This window comes from Lichenostomus cassidix, chromosome 24, assembly GCF_008360975.1.
Source record: "Lichenostomus cassidix isolate B80296 chromosome 24, HeHo_3.0, whole genome shotgun sequence".
In the NCBI taxonomy this organism is placed as follows: Eukaryota; Metazoa; Chordata; class Aves; order Passeriformes; family Meliphagidae; genus Lichenostomus; species Lichenostomus cassidix.
In genome coordinates, this window is record NC_139504.1 from 4601636 (window position 1) to 4619237 (window position 17602).

Below are 17602 nucleotides of genomic sequence, written 5' to 3' on the forward strand. Positions count from 1 at the left end.
ACCCAGTGCTCTGGGATGCTTTCTGGGGAGATTCAAAGCAGATTTTGTCAAAATCTCCCTCAGAATGTTTGCTTACCCTGATAGAACCTGATCCCAGTCAATTCACCACAGCTGGCACCCCAAACCTGCTTTAGCCTGCCTTTGGTGAACTCTGGGAAGAGCTTGACAAGTCCTAGATGTCCCCAAATCCTGCTGCAGTTGGGCTCAATGGGCCAGCAGATCCCAAAGCAGCAGGGAGGGTTTGCTTTGCTGCCATCAGAAGCTGCACATCACCTCCTGCATCAGCTCAGCACCAACTTGATTTTATCCAATAGCTCAGGGCCACAGCAGAGACGCCTGGGTTTAGAGGGACACTGCCAGATCTTCTTGTGGGATCTTTCTGTGGGATCATTCTGTGGGATCCCTGACCCCAAACCCCACAGCAGGAGCTCTGGCACTCCAGATCATCCCTGTCCCTTCCTGCTCCAGTCAAACCTCATTACCTTTCCCCTGCCTGGCAGGAAATCTCCCTAACAGGAGAACCTTGAAAAACCACAACCTGCTCTTTCCACAGAGTTTCCTTCAGAGGGAAGATTCACTTCCCATTTTCTCCTCCTGCCCAACTCCTCCAGGGGATGACAATTCCACAGCCCTGCTCTCCTCCCTGCTTATGGATTCCAGGAGTATTTTCCCATTGCAAATCCTGGGGGATTTAATATCCACTCTGTAATCTACTGGCACCAACAGGCATTATCTAACTAAACCTTAAATTGAAAATGCTCTTCTTTTCATTCTCCCCGAGCCGTGCTGAGAAGGACAGGCTGGCTGAGCCCGATGGAATTTAGGCTCAACTCTAATTAAAATCCAGCAGGCAGCTCTGCCTGCTGTGACACTGGTGCTGGCTGCTGCCAGGAGTGTCACAGGAGTGTCACAGGAGTGTCACAGGAGTGTCACAGGAGTGTCACAGAGTGTCACAGGACCTGTGTGCAGCTGGGACAGCGATGCCCAAGATCTCCAACCTGACTGCTTTATCAAACCTGCCTTTATCCTGTCTCCCCACCTGCTGAATTCTCTTTGTTTTGCTCTGCTCAGTCAATTCCTGGCTCTGTTTGGGGCAAGGATTGTCACCGAGGGTGTCCAAGCCGTTGTCCCAAGCCATTCCCAGACCTCAGCAAGGAAACTGCTCAGAATTTGTTTCCCTAAGGGATGGGAACTGAGCAATGTCCCCAAAACCTCCTCCACCCAGGCTGAGCTGCCAACAGCCTGGCTGGGCTAGAAAATACACAGCAATATTTATGATTTCCAATGTTTTAGAGGGAAAAAACCCTCAGTCCCAGTGAAACCTGTTGAGTGTTTCAGGCTTCCATGTGGGTACAGATTGTAATCCCTGCAGATGGAAAAGGGGGAATTTTTTTTGGGGAAAAACATCAATCAGGAGGTGCAAGAAGAGAGGCAGAGAGAAGTGCAGCTGGTTGAGGAGCTCATCTGCCAGGAACAGCTGGAAGCCCCAGCAGCCAGATGTGGGGAAACTGCCTTTGGGGACAGCTCTGTCCTCACTGCCCCATTAGCGCTTGTGGCCCTAATTGATGCCACTTTGGGCACATTTATTTCGTGTTCAACACAGAGCTGAGGTGACTCCCTGTTAGCAGAACAGCTGAGCACCAGCAGCGCTGTTGAACTGATTTTCCAGCAAATGGGAATCCCCAGTTCATGATCACAGGGATCAGAAACACAGAGAAAGGGAGATTTTCTTAAGGGAAAGGAGTTTGGAGCAAGGCAGGACCATGAGGAGAGGATTATTTTCCAGGGATGGAGCAGCCACAGCTTCTCTGGGCAACCTGTGCCTCACAGTAAAGATTTTTTAAAAATATTTTTTCTATTTTTTCTATTTTCCCCCCTATTTTTCCTATATTTTTTTCTAATTTTTTCTATATTTTTTCTATTTTTTTCCTGATTTTTTCTAATTTTTCCTATATTTTTTCTAATTTTTTCTATATTTTTTCTAATATATAATCTAAAATATCTCTCTATTCCATGGAACTTTGGCCTAGACAAAATATAGTTAATAATTCTGCTATTTTATGTGCAGATGCTTCAGAGAGGAGATGGAGTAACACGCATGATAAAAGAAGCAGAGGAAGCTAAAGAGAATAATGTATTTTCTGAGAGAGAGAGACAAAAAAAAAAAAAGTGTGAGAAAATGAAAATTTTTCCCTGCTGAAACACTTATTATTTGATATGCTTAAAAGAAAAAAAAATAATTTCAGGGAGAAGAAATGACTGAAAAAATTCCCAAATCCATTTGCTTCTGCTAAAAGAACAGCTGCACTGGAAGGAGAGAGAAACAATCAAGAACAAAAATCTCATCCCAGCATCCTCTCGTGCTCAGCAGGCATGAGGGACTCTTGCCCTTCACAACTAACACAATAACTTGGTATTTTCATTACCCAGAGAAATTATTAATCCTTGTTTGGACCTCTCTACATGTCCCAATTCCATCACTTCTGAGGCAGCGAGTTTGACTGAAATATGTGGAATTAAATAAAGGACAGAGGGCTGGCTTGGGCTGGTGAAATATGAGAACAAGGCTGGAGATTTGGACTCCTCAGAACTCCTCAGCCTGCAGGAAAAAACAAGATTTTCCACTCTGAACAAGCCAGGTGGAGTTCAAGGCTGTGTTGAGATGCTTTATTATTAATTATTATTATTATTATTATTATTCCAGCAACACAGGGCATCACTTTTTATCACCTGCTGATAGATCAAAGTGGCCAAGCAGCTCAGCTGTGCAGTTATTAGGGAGGTTTTTAGGGTAATATTTTTATTTATTTATATTTATTTGGGTATTTATTTCTATTTTTAGGGTAATATTTTAATTTATTTATATTTATTCCCTTTAGGGTTCACCTAAAGGGAGCTTCCTTCATTCTCCAGAGGGTGATGCCTGGTGTGAAAACTCCTAGTTTTAAATCAAAAAATCCCCAAAAAACTCCTAAATTCTCACAACAATTGAGAGTCTAATGGGAAATGGAACAATGAACAATTTTTCCTCCTCTGAGGTTGGATGAGAAAAGCAGCAAGCAGATGTTGAGGGACTTTGGGAAGAGCACAGAACCCCAAAATAGAAGGGAAGCTTCTGCAGCTCCTGCTGCAAAGGGCTGGCAGGACTGGGTGACATTAAATGTGATGAGATCAGCTAAACGAGGAAAATCACTGGTGAATTAATACCAGTCAACACAATTGTGGCCAGTTTGGGGTTTCTGGATGGAATTGCCTTTAAATTTAATTAATATTTGTTGTAAGGAATCATGCCACAGAGAAAACATGGGGATGGGGCAAAGGTTAGAGCTGAAAGGATATTGTTGGGTTTGGTTTCTCGTTGTTTGGGGATTTTTTGGTTTGGTTTTTTTGTTTTATTTTCGTTGTTTGGTTGGTTTTTTGTTGTTGTTTGGTTGGTTTTTTGTTGGTTTTTTTTTTTTTCGTTTTTTTAAATTTTTTGGGTTTTTTTTTGTTTGGCTTGGGGTTTTTTTGTTGGTTTTTTGGGGAGGGATTTTGTTTTGTGGTTTTTTAAATTTCTTTTCACTTCCAGTTGTGCTTGAGGGATGCTGCTGAGCATTTTCCTGTCTGTCAGGAGGTCCCTGATGGGTTGGAAACGCAGAGCTGGAGCTCCAGCAGTGCACAACCACTGCTTCCTCTTGAAGGATAACTCCAAATCTGTATTTTTTCTCTGTTTCCTCTTGAAGGATAACTCCAAATCTGTATTTCCTCTTGAAGGATAACTCCAAATCTGTATTTTTTCTCTGTTTCCTCTTGAAGGATAACTCCAAATCTGTGTTCCTCTGTTCCTTCTTGAAGGACAACTCCAAGTCTGTATTTTCTATCTCTGCTTCCTCTTGAAGAATAACTCCAAATCTGTATTTTCTGTTTCCTCTTGAAGGATAACTCTAAATCTGTGGTTTTTTGGTTCCTCTTGAAGGATAACTCCAAATCTGTGTTTCTCTGTTTCCTGTTGAAGGATAACTCCAAATCTGTGTTTCTCTCTCTGTTTCCTCTTCAAGGATAACTCCAAATCAGCTTTTCCCCTCTGTTTCCTCTCGAAGGATAACCCTAAATCTGTGTTTCTCTGTTTCCTCTTCAAGGATAACTCCAAATCTGTGTTTCTCTGTCTCTTTCCTCTTGAAGGATAACTCCAAATCTGTATTTCTCTGTTTCCTGTTGAAGGATAACTCCAAATCTGTGTTTCTCTCTCTGTTTCCTGTTGAAGGATAACTCCAAATCAGTATTTCCTCTCTGTTTCCTCTTGAAGGATAACCCTAAATCTGTGTTTCTCTGTTTCCTCTTCAAGGATAACTCCAAATCTGTATTTCCTCTCTCTGTTTCCTCTTGAAGGATAACTCCAAATCTGTATTTCCTCTTGAAGTATAACTCCAAATCTGTGTTTCTCTGTCTGTTTCCTCTTGAAGGATAACTCCAAATCTGTGTTTCTCTATTTCCTCCTGAAGGATAACTCCAAATCTGTATTTCCTCTGTTTCCTCTTGAAGGATAACTCCAAATCTGTATTTCCTCTTGAAGGATAACTCCAAATCTGTATTTCCTCTTGAAGGATAACTCCAAATCTGTATTTCCTCTTGAAGGATAACTCCAAATCTGTGTTTCCTCCTCAAGGATAACCCCAAATCTGTATTTCCTCTGTTTCCTCCTCAAGGATAACTCCAAATCTGTTTCTCAGCAGAAGGAAAAGCTGCTCTCTATTGCAAGCAGAAGGGTTCAGAGTGCAGGGAATGGGGATGAAAAGAGATCATGGCAGGAGAATTTCTGGGAGATTCAGGGATTTGAGAGCAGACGAGACATTACAGAGGGCAATTTGGACTAAGAACTGTCCTGACCCATCTGAAATCAGTTCTTTAGAGGCTCCCCGAGGGCCAACAGCAATTTCCTGCAGCTTTTACTCTCAGCCAGCCTCTCCTCCAGGCTGCTGCTCTTTCCCAGGTAGTGTTGGGGATGTGAGATGGGAATTGCATTACTAACGAGCCCAGTTGCCTTTATTTGTGCCAATCAGGGCATCACAGACTCTGTTTGCTGCCACACAGCACTGATTCCTGCCCAGGGCTGTGGTTTTAGTGGTTTTTAAAGCTCTGAGTCCCACAGGAAGCTGGTGCAGTGTCCAGATTTCCAGCTGGGGACACACAGGGGACATTTATCCCTCCTGTCTCTTATCCCTAGCTCTGTTTTTTGCGAGTAGTTCTCATTAAACTCTTCTTGCCAGGCATTTCTAGTACTGCTTGTTAAAAAAAACCAACCAAGAAACCCCTAAAAAACCCCTAAAAAACAAACAAACAGAAAAAAACCCCCTCAACAACAACCAAAACAAAAAAACCCACCAAAACCAAAAGTAAAAAAACCAACCAACCAACCAAAAAAAAACCCCAAAACCCCAAACAAACAAAAAAACACCCCAAAAAAATAACCAACAAAACTCCCAAAACCCCAAACAAACAAACAAACAAAAAACCCAAAAAAAACAACCAACCCACCAAAAAAAACCCCCCAAACCCCAAACAAACAAAACCCCAAAAAACCAACCAACCAACAAAACCCCCAAAACCCCAAACAAATGAACAAAAAAAAACAAAACAAAAAAACCAACCAACAACAACAAAAAAAACCCAAAACCCAAAACCAAAAAACCCAGAAAAAACCCCAAAAAGCAGCCTGTCTCACTGCCTGTTCCCTGCAGGGTGGATCCTCCTTGGATCCATCCATCCCCACATTTTACACCTCTCAGCCATTAACCACATCACTCCAGCTTGCTCTCCAGGTGCTCAGAGAGATCAGAATGCTGAGCAGCAGCTCTGACACCTTTTTTTTCTAATTCCTCCCTCATATTCCCCTTAATTGAGTGCTGCTCACTGCCCTCCCCCTTTGCAGCACGTTTGAAAAACAAACCTTGTGCTTTATTTGCATTTCATTTTTTTCCCCTCTTTCCTAAGAAACCACAGAGATAAACCTCCCAGTCCCAGCAGCAAATCGAGAAATCCTGCAGTACAAATAATTAAAAATATTTTTTTACAACAGTCGCCTCTGGTATTTACATATTTGCTCCCAGTCTCCCCATCTAATTAGACTCTGAATCCCATATTCACTTTTGCTGGCAGTGAATTCACTTTTGCATTGTTTTCCTGCTTTGGGGGTTGTGGCTGACTGGAGGATAATGGAATAATCTGGAATAATAATCTAGAATAATAATATGGAATAATCCCATTGATGTCTTTGGTGGAGGATGAGGCAAAACCCAAAGAAAAATGAATGTTTCAATGAGTGTTTGCAGAGGCTGAGGATAGCCCAGGTAATATTAATTAATAATACTTATATTAATAATACTTATATTAATATTACTTATATTATACTTAATATAAGTATATATATTATATATTATATATTAATATCTATAATACTTTACTTATATTAATTACACTAATAACTAATAAAATTAATTACTACAGAGCACCCATGCAGGGTTCAAATATGGAGCAAAAACCAACCACCCCAGTGAATTCATTTTGGAATTTGAGACTGAAGATCTTTGAATATTTTTCCAAAAGAGCCAGGAACTAGGAACTAACAATGCAACAGCAGGAGAAATTCCTGGGCACTGAAATCAAAACCACCACTGGCAAAAATTTGGGGATGCAAGAGGAAAACATCAGACAAACAACAAGAGACAAGTTTTTCCAGCAGGTTCTGCAGGGACTTGGATTATCCTCTCTTGGAGAAATTCAGTTTTCTGCTCACATGTGGGACAGAGCCAGGGGGAGGAGGTTTAGCTCCTCCAGAAGATCTCACAGAGTTTGTGAAACTTTGGCCAAACTGCAGAAAACGTTTGGCCAAAGCTGAAAAAAGCTGTTGCTTCAGGCTGGGCTAAAGGATGAAAGGATGGAAATTTGGGGGATATCTGTCTGTCCCAGGATTGCTGTCAGCCTTGTCAGATAAAAGAATTCAAACTGTATTTTTCATGTTAAATGGCTTGGGGTTGAGCAAGGGCAAAGAGAAAGGGGAGAAGTTGTGAGAAAGCAGCAGGAAAATGAAACTCTGTGAAAAGATGAGAATTGGGACATTTTATCCTCACTGCCTCAGTTTCCCTGGCAGGTGGAAGGATGAAAACATCTCCACCTGAGGGGTAGGAGTGAGTTTGGGGAGTGCAAAACCTCTGAGATATATGGGATTAACTGAGCCTTTATCAGGTACTCTGCAACCTCCCTGAAATTCCCTTTTCACCCCCAGCAGGGTCAGGAGCCACCAGAGGGGCTGAGATTTGTGCTGCTGGCACAGAGATCCCATCCTGGTGTTTGGCTGCTCCAGAAATAAACTTCAGCTCAGGATTTATCTCCTCTTTGTTAATGCCTCAGAAAAGCAGCCAAGAGCAAACCCTGATGTGCTGTGGAGTGGCCCAAGGGGAGCTGAGAGCTAAAAACAGTGAAAAGCCAAAAAATTCTGGCTCCTGAGCCTTGCCCTGTTTGTTTTCTAAAACTTGGAACTCAAATCCACTTGGATTTTTGGAGTGAGAGATGCTCCAGGGATGGGCAGTGGCTCAAGGCATTTCCACCTTGGGATTGCCAATGGTAAAGGAATTCCTAAACCTGGAGTTTGGTGATTTCTGCCAAAAGAATTGGTCGGAAAATGGTCAGATTTTCACAACGAGGAGATTGTGCTTGGCAGAGAAATCCTCTCTGTTTCTGCTTTTCCTACCAATGTAAAGCTCAATTTCTGCCCCAAAAGTCTCTCTGAATTATTCTGTCCCTGACCAGGGAGGGATGGGAGTGATCCTTGCTCAATCTTTGCTGCCTTTTCTCTGTGCTGGGAATTCTATTCCAAATTATCTACCTCGTCTCTGTAAATTGGGATCTTCCTGACCCCTAAAACCATGGGGAAAAGTTGGATAAAATAGCAATATTTGTGTATTTTGGGACTGTGGGGCTTCAGGGAACACAAAGCCATCCAACACTGACCTCTCCTCCCATCGAGGGGGATGGCAGAGGAGACAGCAGCATGAATTATTGATCCCAAATGGAATTAATACAGAAAGAACATTTACTGCAGCTGATCAGATGCTCTGTGCCAGATCCTTATCCCCGGGTCAGCAGCAGCAGCAAGACAACAGTGACAAACAAGATGTGAATCCTTATTTTTCCCAAAGGAGAAGAAAAAAAAAATCTGGGAGCTGCTGAGGACACACAGAGTGAGTTTCCACGTGGAAATCAAATTTAGGGTCAGGAAAGGATGAGCAGGCTTGTTGCTGCTGGGGCAACCTTCCCCACGTCCTGTGGGATTGGATTTGGGATTTTTTGGGATGGGATTTGTTGAGCTTTCAGGACCAAACCTCTCTGGGTATTGTCATAATTCAAGATTTCACTGATTTTCTCCCTTCTGAGGTTAAGATGGTTTCTCATTTCGAGAAGGATGGAATTTAGCAGAGCTGCTTCCCAAGGCAAACCTCTCCAGAGGTTCCACTCACTGTGGACATCTCTGACAATGACACCATTTCCCCCCATTATCCTCAGTGTTCAAACACAGAAATATTGCCAGAACGCATAAATCTACATAAATTAACACCCCAACAATATTAGGAAAGCTCTAATCAGCAGGGAAAAAAATACAAAAAAACAGATTAAAGATAAAGGACTTGCAATTCCATGAATTCTGCTGGAGTTCCACCTGATGGAAAAACACAAAACTTCTCCCACTGCCTCCAGTCAGGATGTTTTATGACCTGCTTGCATTTGTTTGCACCCCAAACTCGCCTGCATCATAAATTCCTGGCAAAGGGAGAGGATATTTTCCTCCTTCTCCCATCAGAGTTAATTGTGATTGGCTGTTAGCTCCAATAAATAATCAGGGATTGTGCTGAGATGCAGAATAAATCCACCCAAATTATGCTAACGAGCAGGATTTGGGAAAAGTTTAACCAAAGTTATGATAGGGACTCAGAAACAGGAAAAAATGCTGAATTTTAAAGGTTCTGTCATCACAGATTTTCCCTAAAAATAGGGCAAAGTGGAAGGTTCATGGGTTGAGTGTTGGGAATTAAGGCAGTGCACTTTTCTCCTCTAAATGGCAGGTAAATCCCACTAATTTCTGTTCCTAACCACAGTTTCTCCCTCTCTTTTCTCCATCCTTTCTCCCTTTCTGTCCCACCAGGGACCAAAGCCTGGGTGGGAAAAACAAGAGGAAATCCAAGAGGATTTCCAAAACTCTGCTGCCCACAAAACCTTGGATTTCGAGGCCATTTTTCTGCCTCTCCTCTCCTTTGAGGCCATTTCTCTGCCATCTCACACCCATTTATTTGGATTTTGAAGGAATTTAATGAATCAGAGACACAGGAGAGGGATGGGAGAAGCTGGAAATTCTCAATATTTCATATATGCTCAAGGAAAATATTTGTTCCCTCCAACCTTTCACCCATGCTGGGTGATCCTGTGCAGCTGCCAAATTTCTAAATTCCAAATTCCCAAATTTTCAGAGAATTCCAAGCCAAACAGCCCTGATTTTCCTCATCCCAAATCCACCAAATCTCCCCAAACTTCCCACCCAACCTGTCCTTGCTTCACTTTTCTATTTTGGTTTGTTTTTCCTTCCCTCCTGCAGCACAAAAAAACCCCCAGAAAACACCACTGGAGGGCCCACAAGTTGTTTGAAGGAGTCTATCCTATATTTGCCACCCCCTGGAGTTAAAATATAATGAGCTCCATCAATAATAAATAAATCAGCAATTCTTTTTCATGTCTTTGGAAAGGCTATTCTCTAAGGCTAGGCGGCTTTTTGGAATTTTTAATGGTGGAGCAAAGGGGGTTGGGGGGAGACAGAGAGGTTTTTTTTGGTTTTGGTTTTGAAAGATAAACATGTGATTTGGGGAGGTGAAGATTTAAGAAAAGTAAAAAAAAAAAAAAACCAAAACAACCCAACAAAAAGCAAAAGCCAAAACCAAACAAACAGAAAACCAAAAAACAAACTAACAAAAAAACCCCAAAAAACCCCAAAACCCAAAAAACTGAAACCAAAACCAAAACAAACCCCTAAAAAACAAAACCCAAAAAACCACCCAAACCCCCCCAAAAAACAACAAAAAAACACCAAAAAACAACAAACAACAAAACAAAACAACAAAAAAAAACAAACAAAAAAATCAAAGAAAAAACATTCTCAAACCCCCAAATCAACAAAACAAAAAAACCCCAAACCAAAAAACCCCAAAACAACAACAACAACCAAAAAACTCCAAGGAAATCTGATTAAATCATCTATTTTAGTGGGGAAAAGTGGATTAAGTTTTGCTCAGAACCTCCCAGGAGAAAACATTTCCTCCCACCAGACAAACAGATCAAGAATTTTTCCTGCATCTCCACATGGAATGTGAACAACTCCTCTACAGGGTTTGAAAGGATGAGCTCAGTGTCTGACACATCCCAAAACCAGAGATACCATTTGGGGAAGAGAAAACTGAGCTGGGCTTAATTATTTGGGAATTTTTCTGTGTTGGGACAACAGTTCAGATTGACTTTAGGGTCATCCAGCAGGGGATTAATAAAAAAAAATCCCCCTAATTGAAGATTAATATATCAGGAAAATTCAAACCCCAAATATCCTTGATGAAAACAACCCCAGCTGAGTTGAGAAAAAGAAAAAAAAAATTAAATTAAAAAAAAAATTCAATATCATCCCCTAGTTCAGTGTCAGCAAAGCTTTCCCTGCCTGCTTCCTTCCTAATGAGGCATTTTACAGCTCTGAGGAGAGAATTCCCTGAGGGATGGAGCTTCGGGGTGGGAATGAGGATGTGCTGGGATTTATCCCCAGCAGGGATGGGAATTGCACAGATCTCGGGATTTGCTGTGTTTCTGCTTCCATCTCTCCCCTCAGAGGAAAACCCAAACTGACAGCCCTGGGGGGTTTTGTGTGGGAAAACATCCCCAAAATATTGAGATATCCCTGGTACACTAGAGTTGTGGGGTTTGGGGGTTTTTTTGGGCTTTTTTTTGGGGGGGGTGATGGGGTTTTTGTGGGCTTTTTTTGAGTTTTTTGTTGGGGTTTTTTTGGTTTATTTTGGTTTTGTTTTATTTGGGTTTTTTTGGTTATTTGGGGTTTTTTTTTTGTTGGTTGTTCTTATTTTTGTTTTGTTGAGTTTTTTCTGTTGGTTTTTTGGTTTGTTTTTTTTTTTGTTGGTTTGGTTTTTTGGTTTTTTTTTTTTTATTTTGTTTTCCCCACAATCAGAACAAATCCTCCAAAAATAATATCAATGTAATCAATATGATCACAGCCACAAGAGGCTGTCAGCCACTGTGGAGCCAAAGGGAGCCAGTGGCAGAACAAAACCAAAGGCAGGAGCTTATTTTTGGGGTTTTTTTGTTGTTTTTTCTTGTTTTGTTGGTTGTTCTTGTCTTTGTTTTGTTGAATTTTTTTTCTGTAGGTTTTTTGGTTTTGGGGTTTTTTTTGCTTTTGTTTGTTTGTTTGGGGCTTATTTATTTGGGAAATTTGGTTGGTTTTTTGGTTTTTTTTTCTTTTGTTTTCCCCCACAATCAGAGCAAATCCTCCAAAAATAACACCAATGTAATCAATCTGATCACAGCCATGAGAGGATGTCAGCCACTGTAGAGCCAGAGAGAGCCAGTGGCACAACAAAACCAAAGGCAGGAGCTTATTTTTGGGTTTGTTTTGTCCTCCTGTCACTCCCTATCCATTTCCCCCCACGTGAAATCGAAATGGAACACAATTCTTCGGCATTGCCAAGGAAAAAAAACCACTTTTTAGTTGATCCTAAATGGCAGAGAGAGACCCTGGCTGGAATATCTCCTCTCCAGGCAGTTGGAAACACATCCCTGGAATGACAACTTCCCTGCTCAACCCCTTCAAGTGATGCCCAAGTTTTGTCAGTCAGTGTTTGGCTGTTTAATTACTTAATTAAAAAAGATAATCAAGCCAATGATTATCTGGATGGTGTGGGCAGAGCAGACCTTGCTATCCCAAGGAAATCCCAGACAACATTCCACAGATTTCCACATGGAAATCCCAAACCAGAAGCTTCACTTGCATCTCCTTACACTTCAAAACTCTCAAAAATAACACAGAACAAGCAGAGCACCTGAGATCTCCAAAATAAACCCTAAAACTCCTCCACAAAACCCTAATTAAGTGTTTTTTTTCTGGCCATACCTGGAGGAGAGCTCCAATCCTGTGCACATTTCCCAGTCTATATTTGTGGGATGAGTCATTTCCTGCCAATTTGGGCAAACCTGGGGTTGGCTTTGAAGGGAGGGAGGTTTTCATTCCTGCAGAATGCCGAGCTGGCAGGGGGGGAATTGTCTCCAATCGAGCTGTGTCTGCATTTTGGGTTGCTAGGCAGGTTTTGATGGAGTTCTCACAGCTCTAAAAGCAGCTGCAGAGCTGGGGAAACTTTTGGGGGAAAATCCCATTTTTTGGAGTTCAGCATCTCCTTCATTCCATTTCCAATCTCCCATCCCTGCTCTAAAAGCTCTGAGATTGTCCCCAGAGGCTGTACAAGGAAATGGGAATTGAAGGGAGATTAAAATGCTGATCTGGAGCTGCTGCTGCCCCTCAGGAGTTACACAAACATCCACTTGGAACGAGGCCCATCTGGATAGCAGCAAGAATTGCTCAAGAACAAACCTTGAAGGTTAGGGAACGCAGCAGCTTCCTCCAAATATTGTATTTTCTTTATTTTCACCCATTCCCCTGGCCTGGAGAGCATTTTAAATCTCTGAATGGGCTTCAGGCAGGTGAAAAGAATTTTGGATTTGGGGTTTTAATGGGTATTGATGGGCTGGGAAAGCTCAGGATGCTCTTGGTCCATTCCCTCCCTGAATCTGTCAGAGAGGATGAGATGAGGAATTCAGAGCCATTTAAAAAGGTTTGGACTGAAACTGTGCAGAAACAGGCAGAGCTCCTCAGGTGAAGGAGAGAATTTGGCTTTTTCCCTGACACTGCAGGAATTGTTTCTGTTTCTCCAGCTTTCCTTGTGAGGTTTGGGGGTTGGGAAGTGAAGAAAGCCTCGGATGCCTTGGCAACCTGTTTTCTCTCCCCTTTGATCCCTGCCCAGCATCAATACCCACTTTGATCCTCACATTTCTCACCTCTCCCCATTAGCTGTCCTTCCCTCTCCAGGAATTCACTGATTTCCCACTCTCTCCACCTCCCCACATCCTTCTGGATTTTTCCTTCTCTCCCCAGCCTGCTAAAAGTGTTTTTTTTTCTGCAAGGACAGGACCAGAAGGGGAAATTTCCTGGGAGGAATCTTTTTTTTTGCCTCTGATAAAAAATGCCTGCTGCCCTAAACTCCCTGGAAAGGTCAAGCTGCTTCCCAAAAATGGGGTTTTGGGAACTTAAAGGTGCAAGGAGAAGAACTTGCAGGGAGAGGAAATCTCTCTGCTCTCAGGCTGAGCTGTTGAGGTTCTTGGCTTCACCTCCAGCTCTCAGGCTCTGTTTGTTCTCCTCACCAGTTAGGGATGTTCTCAATCCTTAAGTCAAATCCTCAAATTAAATTCTATCTCAATACCACCTGGACACAAGGATTTGAGGGCCAGGGAAGCAAGGAAACTCAGGGAAAGGAAGGAAAACACCCAGCCAGAGGTTTTGCTCTGCTTCCCTCCACACCCCAGGGCATCCCTGCTTCCCACGGATCCTAAAAGGATTTATGGAATGAATGGGTTTGGCTCTGTCAGGGTTGTCACTCATCCCTGCACTGCCCCACAGGCTGGGCTGTCACCTCGGGTGTCCCTCAGTGTCACCTCGGGTGTCCCTCAGTGTCACCTCGGGTGTCCCTCACTGTCACCACGAGTGTCCCTCACTGTCACCTCGGGTGTCCCTCACTGTCACAGCCCTGCCAGCTCTCAGTTCCCCTCCCTGGCAGCTCTGGGGAGTTGGGAGGCTTTGTGGAGCCCCAGGCACTCCCGGCTGCCTCTCTGCAGTGATGGCAGTGCTGGGCAAGCAGGAGGGAAGGGAGGGACAGAAAAACTGCTCCGAGGAGGAGGGAAAATCAGCTGAGCAGAGCAGCGCTGGTGACCACCGTGAGCAAACCAACACCGAGCCCTGAAATGCAGTTCTCCCTCTGAGCAGCCAATAAAAATTACATTTCTACTCCAAACCAGGCTGCTGTTTCCCCTCCTGCTGCCCACAGCACCCCTCAGCAGTGCCCTGCCATGGCCAGGGGACCTTGCAGCCCCTAAATAAACCCTGAGCCTGATTTATCCTGATTTATCCTGATTTATCCTGATGTATCCCGATTTATCCTCTGCCAGGTGAGCTCAGCAGCATCACCACCACCTGCACCCTGCTCATCCCTGCTCCGTGCTCCATCCCCTGTGTCCAGCCAGGTGTTTTTTGGAAAACAAAGATGTTGTTTCTCGTCTGAAACCCTGGCAGAGGTTGAACAGTGCTGAATCTGCTGAGGATCCCTGCAGGATCCACCCAGCCCCAGGAGCCCTGCTGTCACTGCAGGGTTAATTCCAGATGAAAACACAAGTGCTGCTGTGAAGTTGGTCCCCCAGCCAAGCTGACAGGAGCAGCTGGTTGGGTTTACTCATTTCCCATCCTCCCTTTACCTCTTGGCTGCTGAGTTATTGATGTCTCTTCCAAAAGCACAGGGCTGCCAGGCCCTGAGATGTTTTATTTTATCATTTCCGTGGCGTTTTGGAGCTTTCTTGTAGTCCAGAGAACAACCTGCAGATTTGCACGGAGCCAAATCCTCGTTCTCCTTCACGGCTCTCCTGAAAACACCTTTGCTAAAAAAAAAAAAAACAAACTTTCACCTTTGCAAAAGGAACCAGTGAAGCAGCAGCTTTTCCTGGGGCTGCATCTGTGGCCTGTCATGATAAACTACCCAGCTCCTCGCCTCCTCTCTGTCTGTGCTCACTCTCTGTCTCCTGGCACATTTAATTTCAGCTGTCTGAAGGGAAAGCCCATCCTTCTACTGAGTCCTAATTCCTCTGAGCACCACGGGGATGAAGTACACCTGAAGCTCCTAAACAAAAAAGTGAAATAATGATCTCATTTACAATCCCATTATAACAACATCATCAACTCCAGTGGTGCTGGGCTATAAACAGGCATCAAAGCTCTGTATTCAGGATTCTCTCCCCTCTTCTATTTTTAATTCTCTGCCTCATCAGAGCCAGGAGTGCACTTTGGGGGTTACTCCTCATTTCAAGGCTGCTTTAACTGCTTGTGACAAAGGGAAAGGACGAGTGAACAGCTAAGGAAGAAGTTCCTAATGCCTAAGGAATGCTCACATATCCCTGATGGTGAATAACTGAGATTTCCTGGGCATGGAAGCAGAAAAAGCTGATTTCACACCCATCTGTAAAGAGGGAGAGGAGGATGCAGCAGTGCTGCCAGCTTGGAAAATTAACACACAGCAGCAAGGAGGGAAGTCAAGGTCAGGGCAGCCAGGGATGCAGGAATCCCAAAATTCCTTCATCATTCCTTAACAACCACAGACATCCAAGTGCCACTGGTTTTATGCTGCATTCTGACAAATGCCTGCTAATAAATGCAAGATCCACAGGATTGCCCAGCGATTGTGCAAACTGTAATTCCAGGTTTTTGACTCAGGGTTGGTTGGGGTGAGCAAAGCCAGGCTCCTGGGGGGAGCTGTGAATGGAAAGAACATTCCAGGAGGATGGAAAAGCACAGAATCCAAACCTGCCAAGCCCAGCCCAGCAAAATATTTCCATTTCCTTCTCCTTTTCTCCACCAAAGAGCTCCAGAGCAGCCTGGGCTGGCTGTGCAGGGAGCTGATTGATGCAATCAACTCGTGTGTAATTAGTGGCCAAAGCAGGCTGCTGGTGGCCCCTGGGATCTAATAACCACCCCTGGATCCCATCCAGCCTTTCACACCCTGTATTTACAGTCCTGCATGATTAAGAGCCATGAATAGTCCTCCAGGCTCTGTTTTGCTGCTCTCCCAGCCCTTTTGAGGCCATGCCAGGAGCTGATTGCTCACTGCCCAGCTTGGAGCAGAAAAACCACAAAAAATGTAGCAAATCCTCAAATCCGCCGTGCAGTTCCCGCTCTTTTCTTCTATCCTATTTTTGCTTTATTTTTTTCCACCACGTGGACAAGAGTCTCATTTGCTGATGCCACAGAAATCGATTTGTAATGATAAATTTCCTGTGGCTCGGCAGCTGATTCCCAATATTTTATCTGAATTACTGCATCGATTCTTGGGGGGAAAAAAACAATGAATTGCAAATAAAAATACAAGGCAATTAAATGCTGGGCAATTAGCACTATGCCTCAAGAAAAAAATGACTTAAATACAAAGGGGAGAACACAGTAATCTGCTTTTATTCCTACTTTTTTTTTTTTTTTTGGAGGATATCAATCCTGATATTAGGAAGGAGAAATGTTTTCCCTAGGAGAAAACACTTCCAGTTATCCACTGGAGATCTTCTCTCCATCATCTGGAGACATTTATTTTGGGATTAAATACATTTTTCCCATGGCTGGATCCTCTGTGGTTGTTTCTCTGGGAAGATCCTCAGGTTTGGATACCAATTAGCTAATCAAAAATCTGGAATAACCCCTTTGATTTCAACAGGAATGGTGAAATTTGGGATAAATTCCTACAGGGGGTTCATCCAGCCTGGGATATTTAGGACCTCTAAATAAAAACCCAAAAACTGGGAGCAGCACAAGAGAACAGGGAACACTTGGGATTCTGTTTGGAGTTAGAGGGACAAGAACATCCCTGAAATAAAATATAAATAGTTCAAATTAATTCCCTAAATCTCTGATCATGAAGGATTTGTGGGTGTGGAAAGGGAAGAGAAAGGGAAAATTGGATTTAATACTTAGAAATAAGGGCAAGGCATCCAGCAAAGGCAGAGCTGGTTTGGGATAGGTGAGGCTTGACCTTCAGTCTGTGCTGTGGGATCTCACTGAGCTGGGGTTATCCCTGGAAAACACCACTGCAGAGTGTTTTTTGGGATTTATTCCCATCCTCTGGGAGGGTGAACGCTCAGTTCAGGCTGATCCACAGCCAGAGGCCTCTCTCAAATCTCCATTTGAGTCAGGGAATCCAAGGAACCATCGATCCCAGTCCTGGAGATGCTCATTAATGAGATTTACTGGGTTGGGCTGAGACCTGCAGCCAGCCCAGCCACAGCACCAGAGCCACCAGGAGGCTGGGATAACTCCTCATATCCCTGGAATAATCCATCCCATCCCTGGAATAACTCCTCATCCCTGGGATAACTCATCCCATCCCTGGAATAATTCCTCATCCCTGGGATAACTCATCCCATCCTTGGAATAACTCCTCATCCCTGGAATAACTCATCCCATCCTTGGAATAACTCCTCATCCCTGGAATAACTCATCCCATCCTTGGAATAACTCCTAATCCTAGGAATAACTCCCAATCCCGGGAATAACTCATCCCATCCCTGGAATAACTCATTCCATCCCCAAAATAATTCCTCATCCCTGGAATAACTCATCCCACCCCTGGAATAATTTATTCCATCCCAGGAATAACTCATTCCATCCCAGGAATAACACATTCCATCCCAGGAATAACTCATCCCATCCCTGGAATAACTCCTCATCCCACCCTGG